The sequence below is a fragment of the Stigmatopora argus genome, chromosome 18, assembly GCF_051989625.1.
Source record: "Stigmatopora argus isolate UIUO_Sarg chromosome 18, RoL_Sarg_1.0, whole genome shotgun sequence".
NCBI lineage: Eukaryota > Metazoa > Chordata > Actinopteri > Syngnathiformes > Syngnathidae > Stigmatopora > Stigmatopora argus.
The window spans coordinates 8,497,273-8,512,494 of record NC_135404.1 but is presented as its reverse complement, the minus strand read 5'-3'; the positions used below and the strand labels follow the sequence as shown (position 1 = coordinate 8,512,494).

Here is a 15,222-nt window from a genome sequence, read left to right as displayed (position 1 = left end):
GTCTCGGTCACAGGTAGCAGACGAAAACGACAAAGTCAACTGCTAATATTGTCCTGCTTTAAGAATGATATGCGTGCATTCCCCTTCCACCTTTTCACTATATAAATATAGCGTGTCAGCAAGCAATGTACCCAGATGGTCAAGCTGTCAGCGTCATACAGCGACATCTACAGAATCTTGAATTTAGGGCAAACTGATTGGGCACCCCGTCCCCTTGAGAGAAAATTTTAGGCTTTTAAGTGCGCTCTATGTGCCGCGTTGCATTTGTAAGTTTTTATTAAATCACTTAATAAGGGGAATTGCAATCATTAATAAGGAGAGCGATTGGCCAAAGTTGACCAGTATGGCTCTATTAGATATGCCCTCTTGTTAAAAAGAATGGTTTTCATTTAAATTCCTGGAATGTTTCACCAACATGCTCAAATATGCCCGGAAAGTGGATTTTAGAAGGAACTCAAATTTGCCACTTTCGTAAAAGGGTGAGGCTTAAGTTGTTCCTGTTTTTTTTCCCTTTTGAATTGTCAAAAAAGCTCAAAAACACTTCCAGGAAGCAGCAGGAAACATTCACAACAGGCATCAGCACTCTTTGCACAGGCCAGATATGCCCTCAAAGTGCACTTTTGGCAGGAGTAAATATTAACACTTATAGTTTTTTCTCCCAAATTTCAAAAACACTCAATAAACATTTTTGGGCCAGAGAGCGCTGGGAAACATTCAGAAACAGACGACATCAGGACTTGTGGAAACAGGCTAAATATGCCCCAAAAGTTTGTTTTTTTGGAGGGGAGGTCCATTTTTGTCAGATTTCGTAATTTTGGCAAATATTGTATCGTTATACAAAAAGAATGGATATTGTATCTATCATGATGACATTAAAAATGTACACCCCTACTTTTCAGACCCACACAAAAGTATGCCAATTTGGCGGAATCTCTGTGTGAAACCGTCCCAGGAATGTCTGATAGCATTTTCCCTTCAAAGTTAAAAGTGCCCCTAAACTCCCCATTAGGTGCCCTTTCCCTCTACCCCCTCCCGTTACGTATGAGGTGGTCTTTCTTGTGCAATGAGGCAGGGTTCTAAGAAGATTGTCACTTCAAAGGCTCGCCGAGGGTACGTCGCCCGTGTCAAGATGGGATTAAGCGTTTGTTAGCCTCTTGGGTTACTTCCGAATTGAGCCAATTTTTGTGATCATTGCGTACAAAGTCCACTGTGTGACTTTAAGTCTCATTCACTTTGCGTCTCCATTGTGACGGTGAAAAACGAGCTTTTGTTCGCGGCCAATAGCGTGTCATCTGCATCGACCTCCTGCGAGGACGCGGACACATTAAGCAAAGGGGGGGATTTTTTTTCCTCCTTTTTCCAAAAGTAGGGAATCTTCAAATAATTTAGACAAACAAAGAGGTTGGTGTGTTAGGGACAAGAGAACAGATGCAGGAAACAGATGAATAAGCAACATCAATTCCAAGCCGACAACCTTGGGAGGGCCGGATCAGTAAGTGGTTCATCTCACGGCAAACGGGATCGCAGCTGACGAAATAGCATGTAAATTCGTCGGAATGGAAACATTGGCGCTCCTAACTCACTGGCACTTGCCATTGAAGGCCATAGGCGTCCAATCAAATTGAATAGGGAGAGTTTGCAGCAGATAACTAGGAAAATTAAACTAGAATTTGTGTGCCACAAAAGAGACAAAATGATATTCGGCGTCCTCTGGAGCCAATGTGAAGATTTTTCCGATGCGTGATGAGTATACTCTCACTTCAGAAACTTTCACTTCAAGTTTCCTATCCTTAAAATGTGTTTGTGTAAGCGTTGAGAAAAAGAAAAATACCCTAAAGCTGTCAGTATTTTGGCTATCACAAAGTCAACCCGCCCTCTAAATAATCAAAAGGAAGGTCAGAACTATGTTTATCGTTGCTTTGGACCTTTGAAAGGCAAAGAGGCTTATTTAAAAGGTATACAATTTATAAAACGTATATAAAAGGCTGATTTACCAAATATCGAGAATAAATGCAATAGGTTTGCCAATTCAAACATCTTGGCAGTTTGTTTGTTCAAACCAGGATAGAGATTTTTTAAAAATCTCAGTTTCAACGAAACGTATTAGTTAAGTACAATACATGCACAATGTCCATTTCCCAATACAACTCCAGATGTAGTTACAAGTATTCCATACAAAGCTATGCCATCTTTTGCATCCATATGCACTAGTCTCATTTTTTTGTCCTTCTGGACAGCAAAGAGAAATGACTCAATGCAACTAGCTTTGTAGTCACCTAACTTACAAATGATTATTTATATTGATAAGATTTGCAGAATCATTATATTTCCAAATTTGCCGCACCTACAGCCCTCCGACGGCCATTACTCACAATAACGCATATGTTGCCATCAGAGAGAACTTGCTTAAAATTCAATCCACTTTGGCGTCATTATCATTTATCAAGATAACGAATGACTCCTTCAGAGTATGGTAATTATCGTTTGATAAATCATCAGCCGAAAATTAACTGGACGTCAAAACATTCATCGGGCGAGGAGAGGGTGATGAATAGAGGATGATTGCGGTGATGAATTGCGTTAATCTGGCTGCTGTGTATCCAGTGAAACGGCTAAACAGCTCAAGATGGATGGCCCGCGCACAAAGCTGCAAGGTCAGAGCGCTCGGGGGAAAGAAAAGAAAGCTGCAAAGATGGCAAAGGACTGAAGAAAAAGAGAGAGTCTGCATAATTGCTCAACACGGGTGAGATTGCAGGTGGTGCGGAAACCGACACAGTGTAAAGTTTAACTAATGCAGATTTACTCATTATATACGGAAAGGCCCGCTGTATTTTTACACATCACTTAAGTGGTAGAATTTAAGTCTTCAAAAGTAAATGAAGATACATTACTATTGAAATTGTACCAAAAAAACGTCGCCATCATAAAATGACAATGTCACAAGAGTACAAGAGCCAGCAGAGGGCATATGCCTCAATGGACAAAGATTAAACAGGGGGGATTCTTATCGGTATTATCATGAATTACAAAACTGAAAGTGGGAAAATGGGACCCTAAGAAAATGAGACCGTTCAAGACCATAACACCACCAACAAGACTCGGAAAAGCAGAGACACAGTTCTGGTACAGCTCGGTTCACATACGATCTACTAGTTTAGTCTAAATAATTTACATTTATGAGCCACCATTCTACAAGCAAACCTAAGGATGGAAAATCGAATAGTTTATCAACTAAAATTAAATCCGGGATTTGTTTTGGTTGTTGTTTTGGTTCCTATGCCATCTAACATCGGTATATTTTACAGCTGTTACACTAAAAAACAACCCAACTCATTGGCCACACACACAGTCTTGAGGAAAATACTCTGATTAAAAAACAATAGACTACTTACCGGCTGCGTCCACTTCCAACTATGCGTCCAATTACAAATTTCATCCATCTGTAAGGAGGGGAGGGAAAGATGCTTATATCAGCAGTGTTCGTGTTTTTCCAATTTTCTACACATTTTGAAAAATCAACTAAAACCTCAGAACGGAGTGCGCAAAGACCCCTCATCATGTCACTTTGTAGTAGCACTAAGTATTTTTGCGAAATGGAAATAAAACAGTCATTCTTGGGCTTTTTTTTGGTCATTTTACAAAGAAAATAACTATGGGTTGTGGCTCAACTATCAACAACCTAATGGCTTCAGGAAAGTACGTTTCTTACACATAAATGAGCTCTTGTCTAATTCCACAGATTTGAATAAGTGGGAGTAGAAGGCATGGAGTTTTTTTTTTTTTAAATAAGTGCATAAAAATGAATAAAACATTAGCTAAAAATACTATGCAAAAATTTAATTAATTGGGAAAAAAATCCGTTCATAGGTGAATCTGGGGGTTTTGTGGGGGTCCACAGTGTGGTCTGTTACAGTTCGATAGATTTTCGTAAACTCCGAGTTTTGTTGCAATATAACAACGGACAAACACACACGGATCGAATTGCTGAACATACCCATATAATGTTATGTTACACAACGTATAAAATACTATTTTAGAGGCTCAGCTGTGGCATGAAAATATTTTGATTGAAAATTGACCATTCATATCCAATGGAATGTAGTTAAGTTTGGGTTGATGAAGGTACTGCTGTGCTTTGATCACGGCTTTGTCCACATTCACGTTAAAGTGACGACAAGGCACTCCTCACACTTGCTCCTGTCATTTATCAGCCCCTCTTCATTGGCCTGCCGTCAGTGACAATGAAAAGATTTCACAACAGTAGCGCCGGGCAGAAAGTCATTCCGGCGAGTCATCCATCATCCGGAGCCCGGCGGCTGTTCCAATGACCTAATCGCTAATGCCTCAAAGCATGCAGGAGACTTCAAAAACTGCCCTCGTTATCAAGCCCGCTTATTGAGACTTCCTGCAAAACCGGCTCTTTCTACGCCGGGAAAGTCATTTCTACCAGCCATTTTTGGTTGCTCATATTTGCCCAGTGACATAAAATAAGGCTTTGTTTAAATCTTTAGGGGGAGCGAATATTTCTTGGAATGCAATGAGTCGTTAGCGGTAATGTGAATGTTCTCACGCGAAACAAAGTATCGGTTAAGCAACAAATATTCCTTTAATGTGCCCACGAATGGCCGAACGCTATTATTCTGTGAACCATCAGCAATTATGTTGCTGTCAAAGCCCCAGGTGACAAATTCTGCCCATACCTGAGCCTCCCCGCACCCGAGCGAGCGCCGTCATCAAGCCGACATGAGCTTCATGTGACGGCAGCTAAATCACGGGCCAGCCTAACGGCCCTGACAGACAAATGGGCTGCCTTAGAAAAGCTAGGCCAATCATTCTGGGCTGTGGAGGAAGGAAGCGGCTGACCTTTTTTTCTTCTCTTTTTTTTATGATTATCTACACCAGGAGATTAAATAGCGCAGATTCTGTATGTACTCTCAGTTTCCAAAATATGAGAATTATTAATGGATTTGATGGCGCGGCCTTTTCATCTTGTGCCAAGTTGCAGTCATCGTTTTTACCTTGGGCGAGATTTTCCTTTACAGATGGTCGCTGGGAAAACAGGAACTGCACTTTATCCTACAGCAGAGGAAGCGTTCGCATTTCTGTGGATGGAAGAGAGGTGGAAAAGTACAGAGGCTGGAGTTAAATTGTGAAAAATCTTGTGTAGAAAAATGACTTATCAACATAGAAGTAATAACTCTAGACCAGGGTTGTCAGACTCGGGTTGGTTCGCGGGCCGCGTTAACGTCAACTCGATTTCATGTGGGCCGGACCATTTTAGATATAATATTCAGATATATTTTTTTTACAAATGGATTAAAAGAACTGGATTAAAAGCCCTGAATATTCCGTTTTTTATAGAACTAAAACAATGTTTATCTTAGCATTTTTTATATATTTTTAGATTTTACAAAATGATTTTTGAACTAAAAACACAGAAAGAATGGATTAAAAAATTACAATTATTGATTTAAAAGGGGGAAAATCAGGAAATTTAATATACATTTATACTCTTCATTTTAATTTGATCCTAAAACAGAAAGTCGGCACTCATGATTTACTTTCCCGGGCCACACAAAATGATGCGGCAGGCCAGATTAGGCCCCCGGGCCGCCACTTTGACACATGTGCTCTAGACCTTTATGTGAGAAAGCAAGGATAAAATATGCAGAAAAATAAAAATGCTTCAACTATATGTATTGTGAATACATATTAAAACAGAGCGCCCCGTTGTCCGCATGAACAAAAGCCTCACGATTATCGTAATAGTGTGGATTTACTTAAAAACAAAGACATCTACTCAGTAATTAGACACATTGGCTACCGTTGACAAATCGAGGAGGGCCTTTCATTCGCTCCCCGCCTCTCCCGGTTCAAACAGATTTGACGAAATTAGAGAAAGAATATCATTTGAAATGGGATACTTTTATCCACTGCGTGGCAATATGGCAACACAATCATCCGTCATGAGTTACACCAGCAGTATTACCCCCAAAATAGGCGCATCTTCATGCGAATGGACTCCAACATTCTACAACTCAAAGAGTGACACTTAATTGCTTCGCACCTCCGCCAAGACGCTTTCCTCACATGACGATTAATAACCAGAGTTGTTCTTAGCGGCGTGCGAGTTTGAAACGCAGATGAGAGAAAGCGTACTTCCAAAGCGGCGCGCATACCTTCGACCAAATGTCACTTTTCACACCGAGGCCACATGCCAGGTCCAAAGTCAGGATTTAACGCCATCACGGTGGCGTGACAACGACGGTAAATGATTGCCTTGGCTTTTTGACCTCTCGGACTGTTGAACCTTGGTTCACGACAAACGTACCCGACGGCTTCATTTAATTGCGAAAAATTTGAGTCGTGACAAAGTGGCAGTCCTGAGAAACCCCAGAAGTTGTCGAGATCAACTTCATCCAAAGACTTACAGAAGACAATCTCCGACCTTGGCATTCAGTGTGACTGGCAAGAAATCCATAACTGGCCAACATCCAATTGAGATCCCGTACCGTAATTAATAACTTGCTTCTCATATGTTCATCAATACAGTCCAAAACGTAACTATCCCTTTGTTCCCAACCTTGGCATTTTGTCTCCGCCGTCGTTTATTGACGATTTTCTGGCCGCGGTGCCGCTCCTCGTTTGTCATGATTATTGCTGAATTTTGAAGCTGTCACGCGTGCGAGCTACGGACGATCGATGGGCGTCCGCCGACGCCTTTGTCGTATTGGCAGCGGCAAACGGCTACTCCCGGCTAAATTGCGTCTCCATCTATTAGCTGTCCGTCGAGCCTCTGTGAGGTCACGCCGCGTGTCATCCGTCCTATCTAACTGCTGACAATTGAAGAAGTGCTATACGTGATAAGGATTGAGCAAAAATACATCGGAAAATACTCTCTTTAATTGGGCACTTTTGTACCATACATTTGCGCTATTGACATCCACTAAAATGACAATTTTAGGACCTACAGAACTAATTAGTTGATGTCCTTAGTATCTGCTGTAACAACAAGTTTGAGTGACATCTAAAAAGGTGCAACAATTTGTTAGTTTCATTTGGGAATCAATTATTATTACGGCAGTGCTTTTGGCAGAATTGTGTATGCGCAAGCATTTAAATTAAATATTTTTTTTGTTAAGTTTACTAGACTTCGTTAAAGGTAGAATAGTGGCAGATTCACATATTTATTTTTTTAATTCATATTTTTGTAAAGAATCAAGTGTACACAAAACATTAAGTGATCTTAATCCATTCTTATTTAATAGTTTGGGGTTGAAAATTACTCAATAAAAAATTCCTGTTAATAAATATTGGACGAAAATTATTGCTAATTTTTTGGGGCTGTTTTTGGCAGGTATTTACACATAACTTAATAACAGCAAAGTTTCAAAGAGCTTTAGAGGTCCCCAGTTGAAAAAAAATAATGACATCCGCTAATCATAACTCTCTATGACAAAGGAGAAACTCAAAACCCAATCTGGGAAAACAAGGTCAAACGAACTTTTGATTGCCTGGCTTGTTAAAAACCCGCAGACGTAAGCGCACCCAAAGAGAGCGCATGCCCTCTACTAGCAAACTCCAAACCTACAGGCAACAATAAGTCCACAACTAATTTAATAACCCTGGGTGAAGCAAAAATGGGGCTCTGAGGATCGATGTTTATAAATCCCTAATTTATATCTATAATAGCCATTTTAGTATAATTGTCCTCTCCAAAAAAAACAGGGTGAAGCGAGTAAGATTCAGTCCCGTCCCTGAGGGCGGTCTCAAAATAAATAATCCACCTTTCAGATAACCAGGTTACAGTGGATGCTGAGTGGGCAAAATCAAGTTCGAACAGTGCTATACTAGGTCCCCACCTACCCTCAATTTAATTAGAACTGACAAGGGTATGATGCCAGCAAGAAATTCTTCCAAAATGCTCAACAAATACGGTTACAAAGTAGATTTTCCCAGCACCAAAGTGTGAATGTGTGGCGTCCTATTCCGCCCCGCCACCGGGCGCAGAAAAAGGCAGAGAAATGCAACAATGGCTATCACTGGGAAAAGTGCTTTAAAGTTAAAGCTGATGGATGGCTTGTCAAAAAAATAATTGCGGCGCTGGAAAACTGGGTCTGCGAGAGCGGAGGGCGGGGGCGACGCGGCCATAGCGTGATGGGAAGTGACAGTGGTCTGTCAAGACACAGTAGCTGCCCGGAGTCGTGTGAAGGCCCGGTAGAGAAGGTGGCAGAATGGAGCAGGCTGTCACAGCGGAAAAGTGCCTGTAATACGTTGACAAGGAAAGGGATCCGTCTGTCAGAGCCGTTCAGCCGGGCCGGAAAGGGTGCTGGGGCCGGGGCGGTGGCCCGGTCCGGCCCGGCCATCGCCCCGGCCCGCAGGTACAAATCACCCACAGCAACGACGCTTCCTTTGCCTATGACAATTCATTAATCACTCTGACGGGTCCAACCTTATTACACGGGGTATTTGACACTTGAGCAATTGGATTGTCAACGGCGTCCTATTATAAATGCAATTCAAATTGAATCCCGGCACTCTTGTTGTAATTCCCAGAAAGCCTGTTATCTTTTGGAGGGAGGGAGGGGCGGTTGGGCGACCTTGTCGAGAGCCAATCACTATTCATCGCGCCTTACAGTGATGCGAGTAAGCACACATGCGGCATAGGAGATAAAGTTTATCGCATTTTTTAGGTAATTACCTGGAGGTAAGACGATTAATCGATGTTTCGGTGGTAGTGGTGGCAATGTCAACTGATACTTCCGAATGTCTAAAACCAGAATATTGGTAGTGTTACAGTTTTTCAAAAATAAAAGTGGTATTTATTTGAAAAAGAAAACACTTTTACTTAAGGGAAATGTACAGCCCCTCCAAATAAAAGCTTTTAATTGACAATTTGGATTTTGCCATACACTAGTTGTAATGCAAAAATGTTCGAACTATCTCCAAATAAGTTCAAGCAACTGTTTTTAAAGCCAAAATTGGCATTATATAGGATTTGCACTAGCGGGGGTGCACTCACTTTTACCAAGCAGAAAACACATGGGTACAAGCAGGGAGAGCCTTGCTCTAAATGGCAGGTAATCAGGCTATAACGCATGACCACTACTTCACAGTCTCGTGTGTCAGCAGGACACGCCACCGAGGGCCATGAGGTGGCCCAGTTGTGCGCAAATGTCACACGGAGGGCGGCCCCTCCAGTCGGCCAGCTGCCACTCCCACCTCACGGTCATTAACTCTCACGCCGAGCTGGTAATTGGGCCTCCTCGCGGGCAGCGAGACACGTTCTGCATGGGGACGCGTTGAAACGAGCTGTCGTTCTCGTGACACACGCCTGGCCGGGAAGGGCCAGTGTGTATTCGTGCCACCTCGTCCTAAAAACTAGGGCCACGGATACTCCCACCATGTACTTCTGGTTTCAGTTTAACCCCTTGATGGCGATGACGATGATATCATCACATTTCTGCTTTCTCGTTTGCCACTAGGAGGGTGGCACCGAATGAAATTGTCATTAGCTGCCATCCTTCCCACTTCAAATGGATTAGACGCCTATTGGGTTAGGATAGATGGCATAAAAATGCTGCACATATGTACAGGCATACATGAATTTAATCTAATCTAATAAAGGTACATAAAGCAATGGGGAATACTAAAGTACATAAAAATGCATTAATAAAAAGAGCAGAACATTTGAAAATCTAAAAATGCATTTTTATTATTTTATGGTTTTCAAAAATATATGATGTATATTCACAGTTATATTTACTTTTTTCATTTTAAATTAATTTTCCCTATTTTTTCGTCTTTATTTTTTTTTTAATTTTCAGTATTTTGTTTGTTTTATTATTATTGTTCTTATTTTCTTGTACTCATATTTTGTTATGTATTTCATTGCTTAACCAAGTGATGAGTGATCCTGATAGATCTCATGTTATAATCCCATTAGTTTGGATATCTTGATCTTTTTCTGTAAAACGAATCTCAAAATGTTAATAAACCCAAAATATAATCCAAACTACAAGTACTATCAACACAAAAAATGACCAAAAATTACTCCAAAAATTCAATAGCATTTTTGACAACTTATTCTCCGCCAACTTTCACTGTTACCGTACTATTTCGAGTTTAAGACGCTCAATCCATTTGAACTGAAAGGAGCCATCCAAATGGATTGGACGTCTATCGCCGTCAACGACTTAAGGTCACGAATGGCGCAGCCTGCCAAGCTCGGCACACTTTATATCCGATCAATGGCACTCGATCATTTCCCTACACTTGAAAATGTCTTTTCTATTAAAGCAAATGGCTGCAAACTCGTTATTAAAATCCAAGGTCTACCACATTAAACGCATCACTCAGGGATTTACATACGCAAGCCTTCCTCGGCTTTAGTCAGGGGTCACTTTGATTTATTAACGTCTCATCTGCCAGACGGCGGCTGACGTAGTGTCACTTAGGGTGCCACATGTGCGTTAAACAGCTGTGACAAGATGAGTGCGATTAGAAACGACATTGTCTACACGACTCATGCCTATAATATCCAATCAACTGCGACTGCACCTCATCAGGACCTGGTAATGGTCGGAACAACCCGCAAAATTTCCGCAGATGCCAAGTCGATGTTGTATTCCACCTTATTTTGAAAACAGAAATTTGATTGAAATGATTGCAAGATTTCATTATGAGCCGTAAAAATCATGGTTCTGTGTGAATTTTTTTCATTTTGGAAAGTACGCATCTTTAACGTCTTCTTACTGCGAAGGAATAACCCGCAATCGTCGGAATTACTTTTCGAAAAGACGGAATGGTTCTCTTTTCTGCGAGTGCATCCTCAATAGCTTTTCTCCATTTTAACCGACCTAAATGTTAGTCATCCCTTTTAAAAATTGCAACGTGAAGTCTTATTTTTCTAAAAGTGCAAGATTAGTAGTATATCTTCTTAATAGGGAAAGTCACACATCAACAGTTTAGGTTCTTTTAAGGAACGTTAAACACCAAGAATGCAAGTTTCTTTTTGTCTAGTTCAACAACATTTGTTTTCTTCTTCGCTAAATGCAACATAATTATTTTTTCTTCTCTTTGGAGAAGTGCATGGTCAATAGGTTTTCGTTACTGCAAAGTGAAGCATAGACAAAATTTAAGGGAAGGTTCCACAACAGTGTTTTTGCACTTTCATAAAGTGAAAAATTTGTTGTCGTATGGAATGGGTGTAACTATAGCAGTCTTCTATTTTTGAAAATGAAACAGAATTTATATGAATAAATAACAATAATTTAAATAAATAAATAACCAAACGAATACACCAATTTCTAAGGTCTCACATCAACACGAAAACTACATCCATCCAACATCTCTGCACGCTGATCAATCTAACAATATCTAAGTTTTTACAATACAGATGATGAGTGTTTTGCAGTAACAGTAGCTGTGTGTGTTTGTGTGTGTGTGCGAGCGTTTCAGCTCCCGGCTGTTGTCGGTGTATTAATCACCAGTGATGTGTGCTGCGAAGGGACGGCTGCAGGAAATAAAGACACGGCGGCGGTGTCAGGTGTGCCGCCCTGATGTGACTCCATCAGACATGAGGCTCGCTATTGACAGGGTGAGAAGGGGGGAGTTGATGGCCGGTTGCTGGGGAGGGAGGGAGGGAGGGAGGCAGCCATCACTCCTCCACCTCCTCCACTCAGTCACCTTGGCTCTGACGCAATGTCATCAAAGTGCACGCCATAATTCCGCCGCCTCACAGCGGCATTATTTCAACATCTAGAGAAGGGCCCAATGTCAGCCACAAGGACGAGGTGTACACACAGTGCCGAATGGGCACGTGTGATTAATCTATTTGTTGAAAGGGGATTCTGAGATGAGAAAAAAATCACCAACTCTTTACAAAATAAGCAAGAGGTTGACTTCAACCCAAATAAAGTGAAAACTAACCATTGACTTAAGATTCACGTATTAAAGGGAAAGATAACAACGTTATTATGTGCATCCCAGTGAAAGGCATCTTGCTCGACTCATTGGCTGCCGTTGACGGCGATAGATGTTCAGTCCAGGGGCGCAATTTTGGGGGGGCAGGGGGACTCCTGGGTGTAAAAGGTACCCGAAATGACGTAAGATGATGCATGGAGTATATCTAAGTGTATAAATCTCCCTGCCAGACACAATATCAGGGCCTAAACCCACATTTGATCATCCTAGCCAAAAATATTACCATTTCAACCTGGGTACTAAAAACATTTATCTTTCTGAATGTCTTTCTATACACCGGAAATGAAATGAAAATTAAAGCAATTGGAGTGTCAGTTTAACAGGCCTTTTTCCGAGTGAAACTTGACACATGGAACCAATAGCAGTCATCTTTGGAGCCAATTACCATTTTCTCCATCGCACTGTCGACCTAAAGTACGCGTCGCTGTACACTGAAAGAATGGTTACGCCAAGAGGTTTTGGAGCAAGATGGATTGGTGACGTGTTATCAGCGAGATTGGGCGGCTTTGACTCCAGCGACCCTTCCCGGTAGACTACACCTCTCCCCACCGGCCTCCCAAAACCGAGGCTTATTTAAGAAACAATTAGGAGCGTACACAAAGCAATTTGCAGCCAGTCCGAGAGCTCCGAGTGTGGTGGCGAAGGAGCCTTTCAGCGCTGATTTATCGCGCTGTCACCTTCACAAGGCAACATAATTAATAGGAGCGCCGACTTCTAATTCCGCCCACTTCCACGGCCGGCGGATCGCCGCTGATTTATGACGGCGGGCGATTTCGCATTCTATCAGTTCATTCGCTCGTTATTTATGCTGATGACCAATTTCGTCGTCCCACTCGCGACTAATCAGAGAGAATTAGGGGGTACTGCATTATTTAGACGCCGCTCGTTTGTCTGGGAAAGGAGCGCTCAAAATTGGCTGTCGAGGCTGCAGCCTTTGGCGGTGATGGGTGTCCAATCTGTTTTGTACTGGGAGGGATGGTTTTGACTGGGAGAGCAGATCATTCGCTGTCAGCACTCCCAGTTAAAAGTGAAACCGCCATGATTGATAAATCTTGCTAGAATATTCTCCGATTTTTACAAAATTTGTGAAAACAGGCAAAAACATTTTTATTTATCCTTTATGGCCTTTAAAAATGTGTGATTAGACATTTTTGGCAGGATGAACAGTCACGCCATTTTCTAGTTTTGTTGTTTTACTGATACTTATTGCTACATACTGTTGTACTTTCTGGAACTTTGAATGGACGACACTAATTTTCATCAAGTTTTGTGCTGGGAGTAGAGCTAAACGATTAATCCATCTTAATTGTTGGTTGTGTAAAATTTAAAGTTTGTTTTTGGTGATCAACCATGGGGAAATGTGTCGGTTTCTGCCAGTTCACAATGTGACGAATGAATTGTCTTTACTTGTAAATAATGCAGGTTTCAAAGCAATAGTGACGTTATGGTGAAAATTAAAAATATCAATAGTGAATAATTGTGAAGCGATCAAGATCAGACAATATGAACAAAAAGGGATATTTTTCTCATTTAAATTCCCAGTAGGAATTCCTGAAAACTCAGTTAAAAATGTATAAAAATTACGTTTAAGATCACACGAAAACAATCGAGATGAGACGATAATAGAAAAATAAGTGGAATACATTTTCTTCAACTCAAGTTTAAAATATAATCAGACAGTCTGAAGAAAACAAATCCATCTTTTTCTTGCCAAATCACCCAGCCCTTTCTGAGGGTCACTTTCTCCTTTTAAAATGTTAACCATCCACAACTCAAGAAAACAAATGGCTCCCACGGAACAATCAAGCACCAGAAGTCACGTTTGCAAGCATCCGAAGCACAGGAGCCTATTTCACTCTCCATAAAGTAGCAACACTTCACAGCGTAGCGAGCAAAATCCAACAAACTCCAACAGAAGTGACGACACACGCACACTGCAATACTAAAAACATGGGCAAAAAAACAAAAAAACAGGAGGATTCTTATCGACGCAACGAGTGAATCATGTTCACCGGGGTAATGCATCATAAACGGCGCCGCAGATTAATACTACACATTATAAGAAAGCGAGATGAATCGTATCACGTTGCGGCGCGATTTGTTAGAAAAATTACACCCGTTGCAAGTGTTATGATCCTGCAAATGCTACTGTCAAGGTTAAATTGTGTATTACTGTTAAAACAAATGGAGACAGTGGCCCGGCTTGGCGGCGGTACATTACTTAGCGTCCTCCAACAAGAAAATGAAACCAGGTTGGATTAAGACGCACTAAACTTGGGGAGTCAAGTAGTAAACTACAAGAGTAGTTACGCAACACATTTAGGGCTTCACCTAAGTCATTTTCATGCTACAGCAAACTTCGCAGACAGGGTTATTGCATTTGAAAATATTTGTATTATCATATGACCTTCGCGGAAGCAGTGTTACACTTCTTTGTTTTTTCGAAGCTTACTTTCAATTGTGTTGACAACTAGCATAAGTCGTACTGCATACAACTCGCGAAAATGTCACCAAGTCGCAGTGTTTACACTCGCTGACTTCCCACCACAGCCGATCAACGAGGCGTATCGTTTAACCGAGCGGTAATAAGATGCAGAGCTTACAAAGACCCGTCAATACGGCCGTCGATAGCTGGACAGCGGCCATCTATCAGGCGGCCGATCGATGGCGTTTTTCCAACGATGAATTCCAGGAAATGATAGCTTTCAAATAAACGCTGGAAAAGAGAAACACAATCCCCGTCTGGGGAGCGATATGGCATGTGCGAAAGCTCCATCGCCATCGCAGTTTCTCGCCCTTAGGCGATCTGAGGAGTTGCAGAAAAACATGAAAACAAAACTCTTGGAGAATTAACTCACTTGCAACTCACTGCCATTAGCTCCCTAAATTTTGGAAAAACCCTAAAATACTGCAAAACCGTAGGCTTTTCAGATGTCGTGATGATGTGCATATCGCAATAGCATAATGAAAAGTACCTAGTCACATGATTGCGCCTTCACACACAACAGGTTTTAGGCGTCCATTTTCTGTAAGGAAAATCTCCAAATATGAGAGTCAATAGGCATTTTCGTAAATTGGCTTCAATGGAAACAAGTCACGATTATGTTGTCCCGATTTTTAAATTTACATCGCATATAGTTTGTGAAAAACTAATGGTAACGCAGCTACTGACTGTGCTAGATTTTATTTTAACTGCATGGTTGGCATAAAACCACTGATTATAGAATAATAATAGCA

General features: G+C 41.3%; 1 long non-coding RNA gene across 2 annotated transcripts in view; it reads right to left on the bottom strand.

Annotated features, from left to right (window-relative positions):
* Nucleotides 1-15,222, bottom strand: part of LOC144092614 (uncharacterized) — a 107,967-nt gene that overhangs the window by 25,250 nt on the left and 67,495 nt on the right. For both annotated transcript variants that reach the window (XR_013306096.1, XR_013306097.1), the window contains exons 8-9: nt 5,019-5,102; nt 3,393-3,440 (exon numbers count right to left, since the gene is read on the bottom strand). This is a non-coding gene — a long non-coding RNA (uncharacterized LOC144092614). The remainder of the gene's footprint in view (nt 1-3,392; nt 3,441-5,018; nt 5,103-15,222) is intronic.